At 39.1% G+C, this 18,408-nt stretch overlaps 1 protein-coding gene across 2 annotated transcripts in view; it reads right to left on the bottom strand.

Moving 5' to 3' along the window:
• RIMS3 (regulating synaptic membrane exocytosis 3) overlaps positions 1-18,408 on the bottom strand; it is a 175,464-nt gene that overhangs the window by 89,165 nt on the left and 67,891 nt on the right. The window lies entirely within an intron of this gene.

Consider the following 18,408-nt stretch of genomic DNA (forward strand, 5'->3'; position numbering starts at 1 on the left):
AAGCAGGAAAATCCTCCGGTGGTAAAGTGGTTAAGGGAATCCTTTGGGGCCCTCCAGGTCACTGGAACTAGTGTCCCCATTGAAAGATTTTATCCTCTATTACTTTTTTTGGGGACAACCCAAAGTTTGGGATTTTCACTTTACTTTTGCTTTTAATGACAATCATAAACAGGACAAATAGAGGGAATGAATCTCCCTAACAAGGGCAAGGATACCAATAAAAAAAACCTGACAGGCATTCTAATCCATCTCCACTCTTTAGTTATACCTTAAAGTTACAGTGAGTAGAGAAAATGTGAGTGAGAGAAGAACTGAGGTGAGGAGCCATACATTTTATGGGGGGTTTCCAGAGTTTAACATCCTATGGAAAAGGGATGTGATTAGCCTTAATGAGTCCTGCATCCTGCTTCCCTAAAGGGAAGCTAAAACAGATATATTCTCAATCTTAATCTTGGCTGCGCCTGCATGACCCTGGCAGACTACCATCACAATTGCAGGGTCAGGGTTGGCACTTCCAACAAAATTACTATGACTTACTATGAACTACTAGTGGCTATCTAGACAACTACACTGCCCATTCAATTAAATTGGTCCATACACCTACTCTCATAACTAGCTATGGAAACAACTCACAACCAAACCAGGAAACTTCACTTGCCACTTGCATGCCTCTACTCTAGAGCACTATTCTCTATCTCTCTGTGTCAAGGAAAGCATTTAGTTTAAAGCCCAACTCCAGTGGGACCACAGACATAATGGGAAAACCATATTTCTGTATCAAGTACATCCTAGATAGTTCATCCTGGGTAGTATTAACAATTTACTGATTTGTCTCTCTTGTCGCAAGTAGTTATTTAGGTTTGCTTGTTCATGCTTACATAAAATTTTCACAGTGAAGTGAATAGCTCTTCCAGTTAGTCCAGTCAACATACCTTAATCAAAATTGCATAATCCACTATAACTATTTCGGAAAGTTCCTTATATGTGGGATGTGGAGTCATCTTTCTAAAGCCTACACTGCCTTATTTCCTTCTTCTGTGCTTCATCTCAGATTTAAACATTTAAAGCAATTTGGAACAATATAGTGATTGTAAGAAACGTGTATTACTGACATGTTAATAAAATTGGCTTTGTATATGCAAAAGACATCAAAACGGCTTAGGGTAGATGGGTTTTTATTGGTCACTTCGGTTATAGCTAAATGAAAAATAAAATCCCAAGCAGATAGAATGTGTTCCCTTTACTCCTTTTAATGCTAATTTATATTTGTAAGAGTAGAGTAAAACTTTAATAACACCTAAAGTACATATTATATTTGAGCTTGCTTTCTGGCCTTATACCATTATAACTTGACAGCTGTGCTTGGCCATTATATAAGCAGAAAGAGAGCAACTCTTAATAATATCTAAATAATTCACATCAATAGCGAGGTATAATTAGCCAAATAAATTTAAATATAGCGATCCAAAAACTGTTCTATGCCAGTGACACAATTATATATATGTTGTTCTCTGTTCACACAGACATTATATGAAGGCTATAGCCCATATTAACATAACCTCAAAATATATTTAAAACTAAGCTGCTTTTAATTTTGACTGCCTATTTTAATATGCTCTGCACGGTCCTTATGTTCCAAACTGGAAGAACAGCAAACAGTTCCTAATTTAATATGTAAATAGTAGAACATTGCAGTCTATTAATTTGCAAAAGGAGGGGCAAGAGCTACAAGTTCCCATCAGACTGGTTACCTAGAGGTGTGAGCTTCTCTATGGACTCTGACAGTAATTACTACCTGCTCCTCGCTGTTCATTGTGCATTTTCTCATTGTATAATTAAAATCTTTTAATAACCCCCGAAGAGCCCATGATCTGTCACCAGATAATAGAACGTGTATATATCTATATATATCTATATCTGTAGATAAATATAGATATAGATATATATATATATATATATATATATATATATATACACTGTATGTATATATACAGTATATATATATATATATATATATATATATATATATATATATATATATTATACACAACCTTTGGCAGATCAGATGAAGCAAAAGTATCCACAGCAACCAATTGTTTTTTTTTTTTTTTTTTTTACTACAAAAATTAGCATGCAATAACCTGTAGCAGCCAGCCAGAATTCCCTCTTCAAGAGTCAGAGCAACAAAAGACAGCTTCTGATTGGTTGCTATGGGTTTCTGCCCTTAAGAATAAACACTTGGTTAAGCAACAGATCTTTTTTTTTTTTTTGCTATGGGCAATGGATCAATTTATTCTAATTTTCTTTGCTTTAATTTTTATAGATCAGCTCTTCTACTCCCCATGCTGCCACTTGGTAGCAGTAGGCTGATGAGAAAAAAATGCTAAATTGAGGATGACATTAATCGGGAAATATATTACATGCAGTGAAATGTTTGAGAATAAAAAGGTTTAGTATGCTGATGATGATGACAGTGAAAGACAGCTAAATGAGTACTGTCTTGACAGGGGTATATTACATTTAATTTTTAACAGACTGTCTCTAGCAACAGCTACGAAGGAAAATCTGTGGCTTCCTCCCACTTACCATCCTCCAGGTCTGGGATAACATAGTTTCATTTGTTTTTGGACGTATCATGTGAAATAAAGAGGTTATCTAAGATTTTATTTATAATGTTTAAGGAGTCTATTCTAGAACTCAAATGTCAATTAGCAGCAATCATCAAATCAACAATGTTCTCCATTTTTCCTCCCAGGCTGGATATACCAACTCTAAGACCAGTTTTCTTCTACCACTTAGGGATGGTGGGTCCTGTCCTCCTTGCTTCATTCACAAACTGTATCTTTTCTCTACACTGGAAAACTTTTTTTTAATTGCATTTCACCATAAATTTCCCTATTTCATTGGAATGATCTAATAAATTATTATATGGCTCTTTACAAATGTACCTTTGTGTTTACAGCTTGTCCTCTGTGAACTTTTCAGCCTTCTTATCTTCAAAAAACTAAGAGTGCCTATGGACTGGCACCTTGTGCTGTTCTTACCTTTATTAATTAGGAAAGCCTTGTTTGGCCTTCTTATCTCAGGCATATGCTTTGTATCTACAAGGGTTGGGTCTCGCCCTAGATATAAAAACACTTGCGGGAGGGACTTTATAGGAACAAACAATTAGGGATGATCGAACTTTTCAAAAGTTCGGTTCGACCAGAACACCCGAACTTTCCGAAAGTTCGGCCCGGATTTCAGAACCCCATTGATATCAATGGGACCCGAACTTCGGTAATCAAAAAACACCATTTTGAAGCCCTAAAACCCAATAAATGCCCCTAAAAAGTGCCTAGCGTTCTGGATCATGCCCCAGGGACTATTAATCACACAAAAAAAGTTCTTAAAAATTGTCATTTTTGATAGAGAGCCAATTATTGAAAAAATTATTGAAAAAAAAAAAAAAGAGATTTCTTTGGATTTAGTGTCTGGTGGGTCTAAAAGGTGTACCTGTGAAGTTTCAGCTCTGTAGCATGTCCAGAACCAGAAAAAAAGTTAGTTTATATTAGAATTAATATAGAACAGGGATATGGCTCCGCTATTTTCACGGTTTTGTAGCAACCGTTTTTTTGGGCATTTTTTGGGGGTTATTGGAGGCAGGCATAACATCAGAACTTCTGTGTAGGGGTATATATACACACACACATGTATGTATATATATACACATACACATATATAGGTGTGAAAGTAACAGAACACTATGCTTGCGCTAATTAAATAATTAACACCCATATGGCTTCTCTGCTATAACACCTATATGTGTGTATGTGTATAAATACATATAAGTGTGTGTGTATATATACCCCTATACAGAAGTTCAGATGTTTTGCCTGCCTCCAAAGACCCACAAAAAATGCCCATTTTTTTTTTTTGGGCATTTTTTTGGGGTCTTTGGAGGCAGGCAAAACATCTGAACTTCTGCTACTTTCACACCTATATATGTGTATGTGTATATATACATACATGTGTGTGTGTGTATATATACCCCTACACAGAAGTTCAGATGTCATGCCTGACTCCAAACATGTCCTCAAAAAAGCTCTATAAACGCCGGCAGCAAAAAGCAGGGTGACAGGGGCGAAGCCACTATCCAGTTCTATAAGTGTTCTAAGAGAAACGATCTTTTCTCTATAGCGGTCACCCTGACATGGAAGGGTTTGGTCACCCTGCCATAGCAGTCAGAGTCAGTTTACCCTACACTACACTACGGTCACCCTGGCACTTAACACTTTCCCTACAGAAACTAGATTTTTGAATCTAACTAAAGTGGAAAATAGCAGCCTAACTACACTAGATATCCCTTTCCTCACACTAATAATTGCTAAATGACACTTTGAGAGCAGAAGTAAAAGAACTGCTTCCACTCTCTTCTACGTCCCTGTATTACAATGCTAGGAATTTGGCGGTGCTATCTTATATACTGGGGGGCGTATTCACTAATGATTGGCCTCTGGACCCCCTAGTCACTCCAATCACATTCCTAGCATTCTCCTGCCCCCTCAATTGGCTTTTACTGATGGTTCTGGTCCAATCTCGGGCTTTTAAAGCCCATTTCCTGTCCCATTGCATTTTGGTCGGTTCTGGTTGCCGAACCTCGAACAGCCAATGTTCGGGTCAAACCGATGGTCTACCCGAACCGTTCGATCATCCCTACAAACAATAATGAAGCAACACACACTCACAAAGGTGCAGTATGAAAATATATTACACATTTTATTATACAAAATTGTTTTGACAAAAACACGTTAAGAAAAGTCCAAGAGGCTTACATAGGAATGGTGCAATACACCTATGTGTATGTATTCCTTCATTATTGTTTGTGGCTAGTCCTAGTCCCTCCCATAAGTGTTGTATTTTATATTATACAATGACAGTGCCCTTATTGATCGCTGAAGTGCTCTTACTGGATAATAGAACAGTAAATAGGGCTTAGCTTTTGGTAATACAAATCAAAGCAATTAGTGATAGTGGTAAAGAGGCACAAAGAAGAGGCTTTTTTAAAATAATGTACTGTAGGTAATAGTAAGCATCTCAAAGTACCCATGTAGAGGGTGTTTTTTAATTTTTGGAAGGCTGGTGTTTTTTTTTTTTTTTTTAACAGATAACTTATGGTTGTTCATTTTTCTTAATAATTATGCAGCCTATTGTTACAACTGTTAGTGCCACTGTGAGTATGCACTTTGCCTGTAAATGTTAGTTTTTTTCAACATGCTAAAGTATATATACAAATAGATAAAAAAAAAGCAGCAGCTACTGTATATCGTTCTCAGTTATACAGATGCAAATTCACAAACTAACAACATTTAGAATGCTGTGCATATATTTGTGTATAAAGCAACAATGGCAGCCGCTCTGATCTGTTGGAAACTAGCATAAATGGGAAAGGTGCAAATGGCCAGGACAATATACAAATTACAAACAATCCCAACTATGAGAAATATATAGGAGATAGGTGCACAGAAGGCACAACTGGATGCAGCTTTTTTTCCTTAAAGGTATAGCAACACCCAGAGGCCCTGAGATAGCCTTTACAAGGCAGCTGAAGACTTCCACTGTGTGTTTGCACCATATCCAGAAAAAGTAACAATGGCAGCCACTATGATCAGAGCAGCTGCCCTTGTTACTTTTTGTTGAATTTGATGCAGACACACACTGTATGTGCGTGACTAGTAAAGGCCTTGTAAAGACTATGTCTGGACTTCTACTGTGTTGCTGTACCATTAAAAAGGAAAGAACTTCCTCTAGTTGAGCCTGCTCTGTCCTCTGTGTGCATTTCAATATACAGTATGTCCCATAGTTGGGAACTCAAATAGGATTAGAGTAAGGGACCACACTTATCAGAATTGCTTTGATGTGGCAGTGGGATTTCTACATGTATTTGCAACAAATTTTTAATTTTAGCCTTAGTAGTTAAAACTATTCAGTTAGGTTTTTGCTGGCTAGCCTGAAAGTATGTGATGGATTAATAATGTATTTATTATATATTATTTACACTTTTTTTTTTCACAAAAGAGAGCAAAACTGATATGGATAGGTTCATAAAAATCAAAACATTAATAATTTTGTATTGCCTACTTATTTAATAACAACATTGGTTACAGACAGTTCTGGTAAAACATCTGGTTTTGTGCTCCCAGGATGGAATTCGATAGTGGAGCAGATGTGATATGGCCTGAGTCATGGTCTCAGTGGCGGTAATTGGAACTATTGTTTTCTTTCTATTTATTTTTGATGTGCACACTCTGCAACATGTACCATGTTGTGATGTTCTGTTTCGTTTTTCTTTAATAAAAACTTTTATTGGAGAAAAAATAAAAACATTACTAGAGAAGGGAAAAACTGTTGGTTTGCCCATGCTAGCTCGTACACACTATAAGAAAATTGGGCGAACATTTTCACCCAAATAATTTTTTGTTAGCCTGAGAGGGGGGCTGCTAAGTATTTATCTTATTTTCACTTGCAGTTTTAAATATATTTTAAGTAGTTCATAAATGGATCTCCTGATAATACTGTAACATAGCTCACTGGTTCACAAAAATGTTTTGACAGAGAGCCCCTGGTATCTTTGCCAAGGTATCAAGGACGGTCTTCCATTTTTAAATGTTCAAACAAATCTGGAAAGTTTAAAAAAAAATTTAAGTAGAGGCTGTATTATTTCATATTACCTTGGCACAGATCTATGCTTATTCAATACTTCTCAGCATAATTCCCATAATGCTTAATGCATGTCTTTATGAACATGTTACCCTAACATGTTTTATTCCTGATATGTGTCCATTGTACCATGTAATTTAATATAAAAATATTATGTTCTTTTTGTATTGCTTACTTTGTGTGAAATACTTGTTGATCCTGTCCTTCTGCTTTCCTATTTCAAACTGACAATGTTAGGCATAGAAGCACACCTGTCTCAGCATAGTTGGTTTTCTTATGTGATCTACCTTGGCTCGGAACATTGGGTAAGATGGCTCCTCCCATACCTTGTTTTGTGCTATTTATGTCATACCTGTGCTATATGATCACTAATTATCTAATTGTTATTATTAGATGAAAGCATAAATGTGTATAGCATCCTCCTGAAGAAGTGGTCACACCACGAAACATGTCGAGGTTTACGCATTCAAAATTTTGAGAATCCATCACAGGATTGCTAAAACTCATATTGTGTTTGTAAACATTGTTGAGAGTACATGTAAACACTGCTTGTGTTCACACCATTGTTATGTCATTTTAAATTATGTTTTTTGAATAAAAATTTCTGATTTTATTGCTGCTTATTGTTGATTATGATACCTTGAAAGTCCCACATAGTATCTTTCCCCTTCCCTCCCCTTTTTTGCTCCCCCTCCCCCATTGACCTTCTGGGAGGTTGGTCTTGGGTATTCCCTAGCCCCAAAAAAACTTTCATAGTCGGTTTTCTGGCGGTGCTGGGAGAACAACTTGCCTGTCCTTCAATGATCAGACTTGTGCTGACACACCCCCTCTGCACAGCTTTTCACTGGAAAAATCAGTATATTGCTGTTTTTTCACCTCTAGCTCTCTAAGCCAGTGTTTATCAACCTTTCGTAAGTCAAGACAGTCTTTGAAATTACAGTGGGTACGGAAAGTATTCAGACCCCCTTAAATTTTTCACTCTTTGTTATATTGCAGCCATTTGCTAAAATCATTTAAGTTCATTCTTCTTCCTCATGAATGTACACATAGCACCCCATACTGACAGAAAAACACAGAATTGTTGACATTGTTGCAGATTTATTAAAAAAGAAAAACTGAAATATCACATGGTCCTAAGTATTCAGACCCTTTGCTCAGTATTTAGTAGAAGCCCCCTTTTGATCTAATACAGCCAGGAGTTTTTTTGGGAAAGATGCAACAAGTCTTTCACACCTGGATTTGGGGATCCTCTGCCATTCCTCCTTGCAGATCCTCTCCAGTTCTGTCAGGTTGGATGGTAAACGTTGGTGGACAGCCATTTTTAGGTCTCTCCAGAGATGCTCAATTGGGTTTAAGTCAGGGCTCTGGCTGGGCCATTCAAGAACAGTCACGGAGTTGTTGTGAAGCCACTCCTTCGTTATTTTAGCTGTGTGCTTAGGGTCATTGTCTTGTTGGAAGGTAAACCTTCGGCCCAGTCTGAGGTCCAGAGCACTCTGGAGAAGGTTTTTGTCCAGGATATCCCTGTACTTGGCCGCATTCATCTTTCCCTCGATTGCAACCAGTCGTCCTGTCCCTGCAGCTGAAAAACACCCCCACAGCATGATGCTGCCACCACCATGCTTCACTGTTGGGACTGTATTGGACAGGTGATGAGCAGTGCCTGGTTTTCTCCACACATACCGCTTAGAATTAAGGCCAAAAAGTTCTATTTTGGTCTCATCAGACCAGAGAATCTTATTTCTCACCATCTTGGAGTCCTTCAGGTGTTTTTTAGCAAACTCCATGCGGGCTTTCATGTGTCTTACACTGAGGAGAGGCTTCCGTCGGGCCACTCTGCCATAAAGCTCCGACTGGTGGAGGGCTGCAGTGATGGTTGACTTTCTACAACTTTCTCCCATCTCCTGACTGCATCTCTGGAGCTCAGCCACAGTGATCTTTGGGTTCTTCTTTACCTCTCTCACCAAGGCTCTTCTCCCCCGATAGCTCAGTTTGGCCGGACGGCCAGCTCTAGGAAGGTTTCTGGTCATCCCAAACGTCTTCCATTTGAGGATTATGGAGGCCACTGTGCTCTTAGGAACCTTAAGTGCAGCAGAAATCTTTTTGTAACCTTGGCCAGATCTGTGCCTTGCCACAATTCTGTCTCTGATCTCTTCAGGCAGTTCCTTTGACCTCATGATTCTCATTTGCTCTGCTGACATGCATTGTGATCTGGAAGGTCTTATATAGACAGGTGTGTGGCTTTCCTAATCAAGTCCAATCAGTATAATCAAACACAGCTGGACTCAAATGAAGGTGTAGAACCATCTCAAGGATGATCGGAAGAAATGGAAAGCACCTGAGTTAAATATATGAGTGTCACAGCAAAGGGTCTGAATACTTAGGACCATGTGATATTTCAGTTTTTCTTTTTTAATAAATCTGCAACAATGTCAACAATTCTGTGTTTTTCTGTCAGTATGGGGTGCTATGTGTACATTCATGAGGAAGAAGAATGAACTTAAATGATTTTAGCAAATGGCTGCAATATAACAAAGAGTGAAAAATTTAAGGGGGTCTGAATACTTTCCGTACCCACTGTATGGACAATTGAAGCACAACATTTTAAAATGTAAAAAACTAAACTAATAGCTTTACATAATGCAGGCACATCCACATATGTGGAGCATTTAGCATTAGAAGTGATTTATACTGTAGTTACAAAGCAAATACTCTTTTTCAAACTGGTACTGAATAGTATTCCGGTGTTTCTCTTCTTTCCTCAGTTTCTCTCCCACACTCTGCTAATTTGACCCCAGTGCCTATGGAAAAGGGTAGGGGAGGGGAAAACAAGATGCTGTGCAGGGGTATGATGTTCTCAACCAATGACATCATCCGTTGTTTATGTGTCAGCAACTAGCCCACAGAGTGCCCATGGTTGTATTAGAAATAAAACCTGTGGCTTTCTGTAACTGGCTTGGAGACAATTGATGGGCAATTTTGGGCAAATTTTAGACATTTTGCAAGGGCACCCTTAAAGGACCCAGAAGGTATCCCAGGGCGCCATGGCACCCTAGTTGAAAAAGGCTGCTCTAAGCCCCTTATGCAGCTAAGAACAGAGATTTGGGGTTTTAATTTACTAAAGGAAAATAGACTGTGCACATTGCAAGTGAACTTAGTAAATAAGGGGAAGTTCTTCTGACTTTGCTGTTTTTTTATTCTCCTTGCATGTGATTGGACATTCTTTTAAAATTGATGCTTCATCTTATTTACTAATATCTGGAGCAACTGCGTTTGGAAAGGGCACAGTCTAGTTGCCTTTAGTAAATCAACCCCTCTGTGATCACTTACACATTATCTGTGCACATTTAAGATGCTTGAAGTTTTGACACCTCAGCAAATGTAAGCAGTGTGATGCATGTTTTTACGCATAGATCATATCTGATCACAGATCATACAACATAACTAATAATTTTGTCTTCTTGACAAAAAAGACACAGATGTGGATTGCTGCTACTTGTACTTTCCATTTAAGCCCTGAAAATTCAATTATTTTTATTCTAAAACAAAATGTAAAGTGCTAACAATGAAACACACAGTTAGAGCCGGTTCACACTACCACGACCAGAAAGTCGCCCCGTGACTTGAGGAGACTTGTTTAGAGACTTGGAAGAGACTTGGAAGAGACTTGTGCACTACTTTGAAGAGACAGGGGACTTTGTCTGTGGGGAATGCCTGGCTAATCTCTTTCTTCTTCCTGGAAAGTCTGATAACAAGTTGCTTCAAATAAGATAAGGAGGCGACTCCCATTGAAGTATATGGGACAGTCGGATCACAGGTCGCCTCAAAGTAGTACAGGGCCCTTTTCTGAAGTCGGAGCAACTTCAGTAGTGCCAATTAAGACGGCACTGATTGATTAACATTGCTTTTGTTTTGTCAAGCGACCTGGGGCTACACAAGTCGCCTCACAAGTCGTGCTAGTGTGAATGGGCTCTTACTCAGTTACCTTCCAAGTTGACTTTGGGAACTCTGCATGTGTTAACAAAATAGAATAATACTTTAATCCAGTGGAAAATACATTTTTAAAGACAGAATGTTCCCATATTGTTTAATTTAAACTCGAAATCAGTTTGAAATGTGTCTCACCAGGGAGCCAACCACTGTCAGTAACTGACTTGCACATCGCCAGTACCTGCAACCACTGGCCTAGATAAGACCAAACAGAGATTCTAGTATTTGTATTGTCTAACATTTATAGGTCCTGGTTCACTGTACAGTATATTACTCCATTATACTATATGTGACACAAAGAACTGCTTGTAGCATGAATCTCATTAAGAAAAATCCTACTGTGCTGTTGATTTTTGTAAGATATAGAGCTGTGGAGAGAAGATGTGTGTCTGCCTGAATAGACTGCTTCTCTTAACAAGCCGTTGGCCACAATCTTTGCAGGATATTTTGTATTCAGCTGACAAATCTGAACTTCCAGGCAGGGAACTATAATTATGTTTCTTATTTGTTTGCTTCGCATTCTGCATATACGTATAGCACATGTAAAATGTATGGTGTGCATAACAACCCCACTGTCACATATAGAATTCACTTTGTTGCTATAAATCAGCAGTTTCTTGCATTTATGCAAATGATCTGTAAAGAAGAACAATGAACGGGGTATGCTTCTCTCTAATCCCATTGTTGAAATTATCAGAGAATGCATTGTGCCTGTGCTGGTGGAGGTGGCTATGAAAAAGTGATGGCTTGCAGAGGAAGCTTCCAGGATGTCAATCTAATGACAGCTTTGCACACATTTAACTGACAACAGGAGTAGTTAGATCAGCATGAAGGGTGGCTCTCCAGATAGGATAATCTCATCACAATAAAACCTATATGATATAACTCACTGAAGGGCAAAACATTGCAGTAAGTGGTAACAGGTGTATAGGAAAGTACATGACTTTCTACTAACTATCTCCAGGAAAAATCTCTTCAATGTACATGTTTCCTACTGAGTGCCTATAAGGGCTAAACTTGCAGCCTGGAAAATATGTATTCTAGAAAGGCTGCTCAGTCTCAGAGAATATGTGGGCTTAACTGGCTAATTCATTTTGTTTTTTATAATTTGTTTCTATCAGGTGGCAATTTAAAGTACTAAACATTGCTCATTTGGTTCAAAAGAGTGTATACACGTTTTTGTAAGAAAACTATGAATATGAATATTATTTATAGGCCTTAGGAAATTAAGACTCAAATGAAGGCTGGTGTGAAATACGTTCCAGGGCTAGTTATTCTCGGTCTGGCATTGGTATCTTTTTCTGAGGTCACCAAAATATGTATTTAAATAATTTGGCTTTAAAGCCAATTATTTAAATAATTAACTTTACAAACCTTTTGTGGCTTTAGGAGAGCTTCCGGATTGTCAGTACTTTCTAGTGCTAACATTTGTGACAATGAAATCCACTTTATCATCTTGGCAGATCTCCTTTAGCAGAACTTATTTTCTCTATTGTCAAGTTTCACTCTCTCCCGGGTATTAATTAGCCTATATACCTTACTTTCGAAATAGACAGTTTAAGGACTGGAAAGATACTCCTCATCCCAAGCTTTCTCCCTTTTTTTTTACTTTTCTGACCACAATCTATGTGAATATAATTTAAGTCTATACTCTGCAACCCTCCTGTCTTTGATGCTGGATGCAAATTACTCTGAACTGCTACACCATGTGATAGGCCGATTCTTTATTACAGACAAAAGCACAGTGTTAGGGGTTTTACGAGTCACGGTATGTAATGCCTATGTTGCACTTTGGTTACGGCGAGTTGTAGATGCATGTATCCCCATGGTCACCATTTGCCCCTGTTGCACAGTGGCTGTGGTTTTCTGACACCTTGCTTGCCATGGGGGTTGATGACCAGCTCTGATAAGGACACCTTTGAGTATACAGTATGTTTCTGTATTATTTACTGTAAGACATGTTTTTTTATTTATTTAGAAATACAGCTGCAAGAAAAAGTATGTGAACCCTTTGGAATGATATGGATTTCTGCACAAATTGGTCATAAAATGTGATGATCTGATCATCATCTAAGTCACAACAATAGACAATCACAGTCTGCTTAAACTAATAACACACAAAGAATGAAATGTTGCCATGTTTTTATTGAACACACCATGTAAACATTCACAGTGCAGGTGGAAAAAGTATGTGAACCCTTGGATTTAATAACTGGTTGAACCTCCTTTGGCAGCAATAACTTCAACCAAACGTTTTCTGTAGTTGCAGATCAGACGTGCACAACGATCAGGAGTAATTCTTGACCATTCCTCTTTACAGAACTGTTTCAGTTCAGCAATATTCTTGGGATGTCTGGTGTGAATCGCTTTCTTGAGGTCATGCCACAGCATCTCAATCGGGTTGAGGTCAGGACTTTGACTGGGCCACTTTAGAAGGCATATTTTCTTCTGTTTAAGCCATTCTGTTGTTGATTTACTTCTATGCTTTGGGTCATTGTCCTGTTGCAACACCCATCTTCTGTTGAGCTTCAGCTGGTAGACAGATGGCCTTAAGTTCTCCTGCAAAATGTCCTGATAAACTTGGGAATTCATTTTTCCTTCGATGATAGCAATCCGTCCAGGCCCTGATGCAGCAAAGCAGCCCCAAACCTAGTGTCCTAGTGTAAGGTTTACCAGTTAATTTCCTGTTCTGCGAACAGGACTTAAAGTGGAACTTAACTCGCTCAATAAACATTGACTATTTTTATTCTTTGTGCTGCTACCAGTAGTAAATAGATAGCAAAGTATATCATATTTACTCGTTTTAAACATTTTTTCAGTTACTTTCTGGTTTCCATGCCTAGGCATATGATGTCATACATCCCAGGAGTCTTTAGGAGTGGAGGAGGGGTTTTCTCAACTAAGCACACCCTCCTGCCTGCATGGCTGAGCTAAGGGCAGGTGGTTTCAGGAAGTAAATGTTACATGCATTATCTGCCCTTACTCAAGATGGCCATGGCAAGAAACGCTAGGGGGATGTTTTTAGGGTGATTTATCAGCAAAATAAAGCATGGAGACGTGGATGGATGGATGAGTTTGCTTTAAATATTAAAATTAATTAAATAGTGTTCTTGGTTTGTGGTGCTCAGATGCAGTGGAGTTCCACTTTAAGACCTGGTGCTATATCTGTAGAACTGGGATGCTTTCCAGCAGTTCACTTACTGTGTCAGATGGCTTTGAGATCCTAAATGGTTCAAATTAGTCACATTATGCTAGAGCAACAAGGACTAGTTACTGGTTGAAAGCCAAGCCCACAGGGGTCAGAGCAGGCAGTAGGCAGTGGCAAAGACCATTATTCAAGCAAGGTTTGGGGCAGGCAGCAATCAGAAGTGTAATCCATTATCTAGGCATGTTTAGGACAGGTATCAATCAGTAGCAAATCTTTATCCAGACAAGAGTTAGGCAAGAGGCAATCAGTAGCATATACAGTACATTATGTAGACCAGGGTCTACATTTTTTTGGATAGCCCTTTTATTCTTATTTTTTCATTTTATTTTTTCCTCAGTCAAGAAATTCAGTAAACCATAGATATTTTTTCTTCATACACTTTGGCATACCAAAAAAACAGGTTGATAGTGTTCTCTCTTTTTGGGATTGCACTAACAGACAGTGGACTTCCTACTTAGGTCTCAGTTTAAACTTACTGGTTTGACTATCTGTTCTCAACTGGTGAGGACTTCTCTATGACAAGGACAAACCCTCATGTCCTGGAGGGAGCTTTTGCAACAAATATCTAGAGCTCTGCACTTTAGCTGTAATGGTTTCCTACAAGCATCTTATATTGTGTCTTGCATAGAAGTAATCTCTGTTCATACTTGGCTTCTTCTGCCACATTTTTGGGACATTGAGGACACCCCCCAAGGAAAAAACGATTCACATGCACTTCTTCAGACCTCCTCTTGACAATGTAATTCCCAATGCTGCTGGTGATTGGACTTTGGAGGAACATCAACCTTTATCTACTACTCTAGTAGTACTTTATAGGCATCTGTCTCATCTTCTCAGCCTTCTGCATGAAAGAGTGCCCCCACTTGAAAGTGGGGATCTGTTTGTTCATCCTATTGGGTTCCTTGGTATTTTAGCCCTTGAACTTCGGATGCTGTAGCTTCCTCCTATAACTTCCACTCTAGACCACCCTGAGTCAAGCACCTTCTCCAGCTGCTTCTCCCCAACTTTATGGTTTTATTGCACCCTATTATACATTTTCCAAAGTTTAGGCACCTTGCACCCTGGGATCTCAGATAATTACTTATGCTCTTATCTTACTCTAAAAGAGGTCTATATATCTGAGAATTGTATCCCGCTCCAATTCTCATTCTCCCTACAGAGGAGTCCTTTTCCATCAAAGATGATTTGCATCTCTTGTGGTGCTTCATCGTCCTCAGCTCTCTCCCACTCCTGAGGAACCTCTTGACCTACAAAAACTGCCACACTAAAAAGATCCATATCCCTTAGAACGATAATTCTTTGAAACTCAATTACCAGAGTTTAGTTGCCTCCTTTCATAGGGTATTTGATGTGCCTGCTCACTCTGCCTCTGCTGTAAAGCTTCTCCTGTTCATTCAACAGTGTATATGAACCGTTGCCGAGTATGACATTGAATTTCGTACTCTGGCAGCAGAGGTGGGCTAGAATAATGAGGCTCTGGTAGCTGTTTTCTCTCATGGTCTCTCCAATACATTGAAGAATGAGATTGTAGCCAAGGATCTCCCTGACAAGCTTGAGGCTCTCATTTCCTTCCCGATTTTGATCGATACCAGGCTCAGGGAGAGACCATCGTTTAAGGAGCACCTGCGGAGGCCTCCTATCAGATTGGCTCCTACGTTTTCTTTCCCACCCATTGCTCCCTCGCCTCCCACGCCTCCTGGGGATGGTGCGCCTGGCTGTGAACCCATGCAACTGGGGTTCACTCACCTTTCTGAGGCTGAGCAGGCCTATAGGAGGAGGGAGGGCCGGTTCCTGTAATGCGGCCTTGGTAGGCATTTCCTGAAATCTTAACTGACCCATCTGGGAAACGCTCACACCTAAGGTCCTGTCGGGGCAGATCTTAGGTGGAATTTCTGTTAGCATACAAGGTTTGTATTTAATCAGCAACAACCACTGTATGTCATTGCTGTGTGCCTATTACATTGTATGACCACTAGATGGCAGTGTTACATTTGTGAGTTCATGTTTTGTCTATGCCTCAAAAAGAGTAATAAAGAATAGTTCCTGCTCCAAAAGAAAAGCAGCGTTCAGTGAAACAACAGACTGTCTGCTTGTACTTTGTTTAGCCCCAAAAGGTTATATCTAACAGGTTATGGGCCCAGGACATGTTACAGAAGCCCAGGATATAATACAGATTACCCCTGGATATAGCCAGATACAGTGAGCTAAAGCAAGTGAGTACAGGAGACAGCAACAGAAAGACAAACAGCAGAAATGGCTGCTGCCATCCCCTCAGCAAAGTTCTCCATTGCAAATCTGACAAATCAGAACTACCAATCTTGGAAATTCAAGATGAAAATGCTGCTTATAAGAGAAGGTACGTGGAAATGTATAAATGAATCAAGACCTGCACAGCCCACAGAGGAGTGGTTAGACAGAGATCAGAAAGCACAGAGCACAATCTCCCTGTGCATAGATGATGATCAAATCATACATATATGTAACTGTCAGACTGCTAAAGACATGTGGGAAGAGTTACAGAAAGCACATGAAAGAGTTAATCTCAGCAATAAACTGTATTTAATCAGAAAGCTCTATCAGACTAAGCTACAGAAAGACCAGGACACGCAGGACTATATAAGACAGACCTTAGAGATGGTGGAGAGACTGAGAGGGATTGGAGAAGAGATAAAAGATTTCCATGTTGCAGCGCTGTTATTAAGTGGACTTCCTGAAAGTTATGAGACACTTGTCACAGCACTAGATGCACGTCCAGATGATGATCTGACACTGGAATATGTTATAGGCAAGCTTGTGGATGAATACAAGCGCAAAACTGAAAGCATGAGTAATGTGAGTGTGTGTTCAGAGACAGCTTTAAAGAAAAAATTCAAAAATAAACACAGTAACGTGCAGCTAGAAAAGCGGGAATGCTTTGTGTGCAAGAAACCAGGACACCTAAAAGCAGATTGTAGAATCTGGAAAGCTAGAATGCAAAAACAAAGTGCATTGCAACAAGCTAAGAATGTCATAGAAACAAAGGAGTATGCATTCGGATCCAAAAATGGTGTCACCTCTGTGCAAGCATGGTGTGTGGACTCAGGTGCTACAAGTCACATGACAAATGACCGAAGTTTCTTCACTCAGCTTGATGAAAGCAAAACAGAAGGGATAACTACAGCTAATGGACAATTTATGAAATCAGTGGGAATAGGAGATGGCTTTCTATACTGTCCTATCTCTCCAGATATCACTAAAAAGATCCATATGAGGAATGTTCTGTATGTGCCAGATCTTGAAAGCAACCTTTTGTCAGTAAAGAAACTCACTAACCAAGGCAATGTAGTCACATTTCAGGGTGACAGTTGTATCATAACAAAAGGGGATTGCTTGCTTGCAAAGGCTAAAATCATAGATGAACTGTATCAGCTGAACTGCAGTGAAATGGTTAAAATAGCCAAAGAGGATAAACATTCAAACTGCATGCACACTTGGCACAGACGATTGGGGCACAGAAATTCTGATACAATAAAGAAAATAGTTGAGAATAACTATGCAAGTGGTATTAAGATTAATCCATGTGATCACATAATGATTTGTACCAGCTGTATTAAAGGAAAAATGGCAAGGACACCTTTTCCCAAGCAGACCAACAGCAAATCCCAAAAACCTCTGGACTTAATACATTCAGATCTTTGTGGTCCAATGGAAACTATGACTCCAGGAAAGAAAAAATACTTCCTGACCTTCATTGATGATTACTCCAGGTATACCACAGTATTTCTACTTCACAATAAAGATGAAGTGCCAGAGAAATTAGAAGAGTATCTCGCTCAAGTAAATAATATTTTTGGCGGAATGCCCAGAGTACTACGAACAGATAATGGCTCAGAATATACAAGTGGTAAAACACAAGCCATTCTCAGGAAGCATTGAATTATGTTCCAGACAACAGTTCCATATAACCCAGAGCAAAATGGAGTTGCAGAGAGAATGAACCGCACACTGTGTGAAAGTGGGAGGAGCATGCTATTTGATGCTGATATGCCAACTACATACTGGGGAGAAGCTATCACAACTGCATGTTATCTTCAAAATCGTTTGCCGGGAAAAGCAACAACAAAAACTCCATATGAACTGTGGAACAAAAGGAAACCAGATTTAAGACACATCAGAATTTTTGGAAGTAAAGCCTATGTACACATTCCAAAAGAAAAACGTACAAAATGGGATGCATGTGCAAAAGATGGTGTGCTTGTGGGGTACAGTGAATCTCAAAAAGGATACAGGATTTTACATCAAGACACGAACAAAGTAACAGTCAGCAGAAGTGTGATTATTGATGAAAGTTCTGTGTGCTCAAAGTTTGAACAACAGACTCAAACTTTTCAAACTGAGAAAGAATCAACATCAGTCACTCAAGAAAATAAGGAAAGTGATACAGAAATAGAAATAACTGCAGAAGAATCAAAACCTGAAACTGAACCAGAAATACCTTCAGTCAGAAAATCAACCAGAATCAATAAAGGTGTTCC

This window comes from Pelophylax lessonae, assembly GCF_965119305.1.
Source record: "Pelophylax lessonae genome assembly, chromosome: 2".
NCBI lineage: Eukaryota > Metazoa > Chordata > Amphibia > Anura > Ranidae > Pelophylax > Pelophylax lessonae.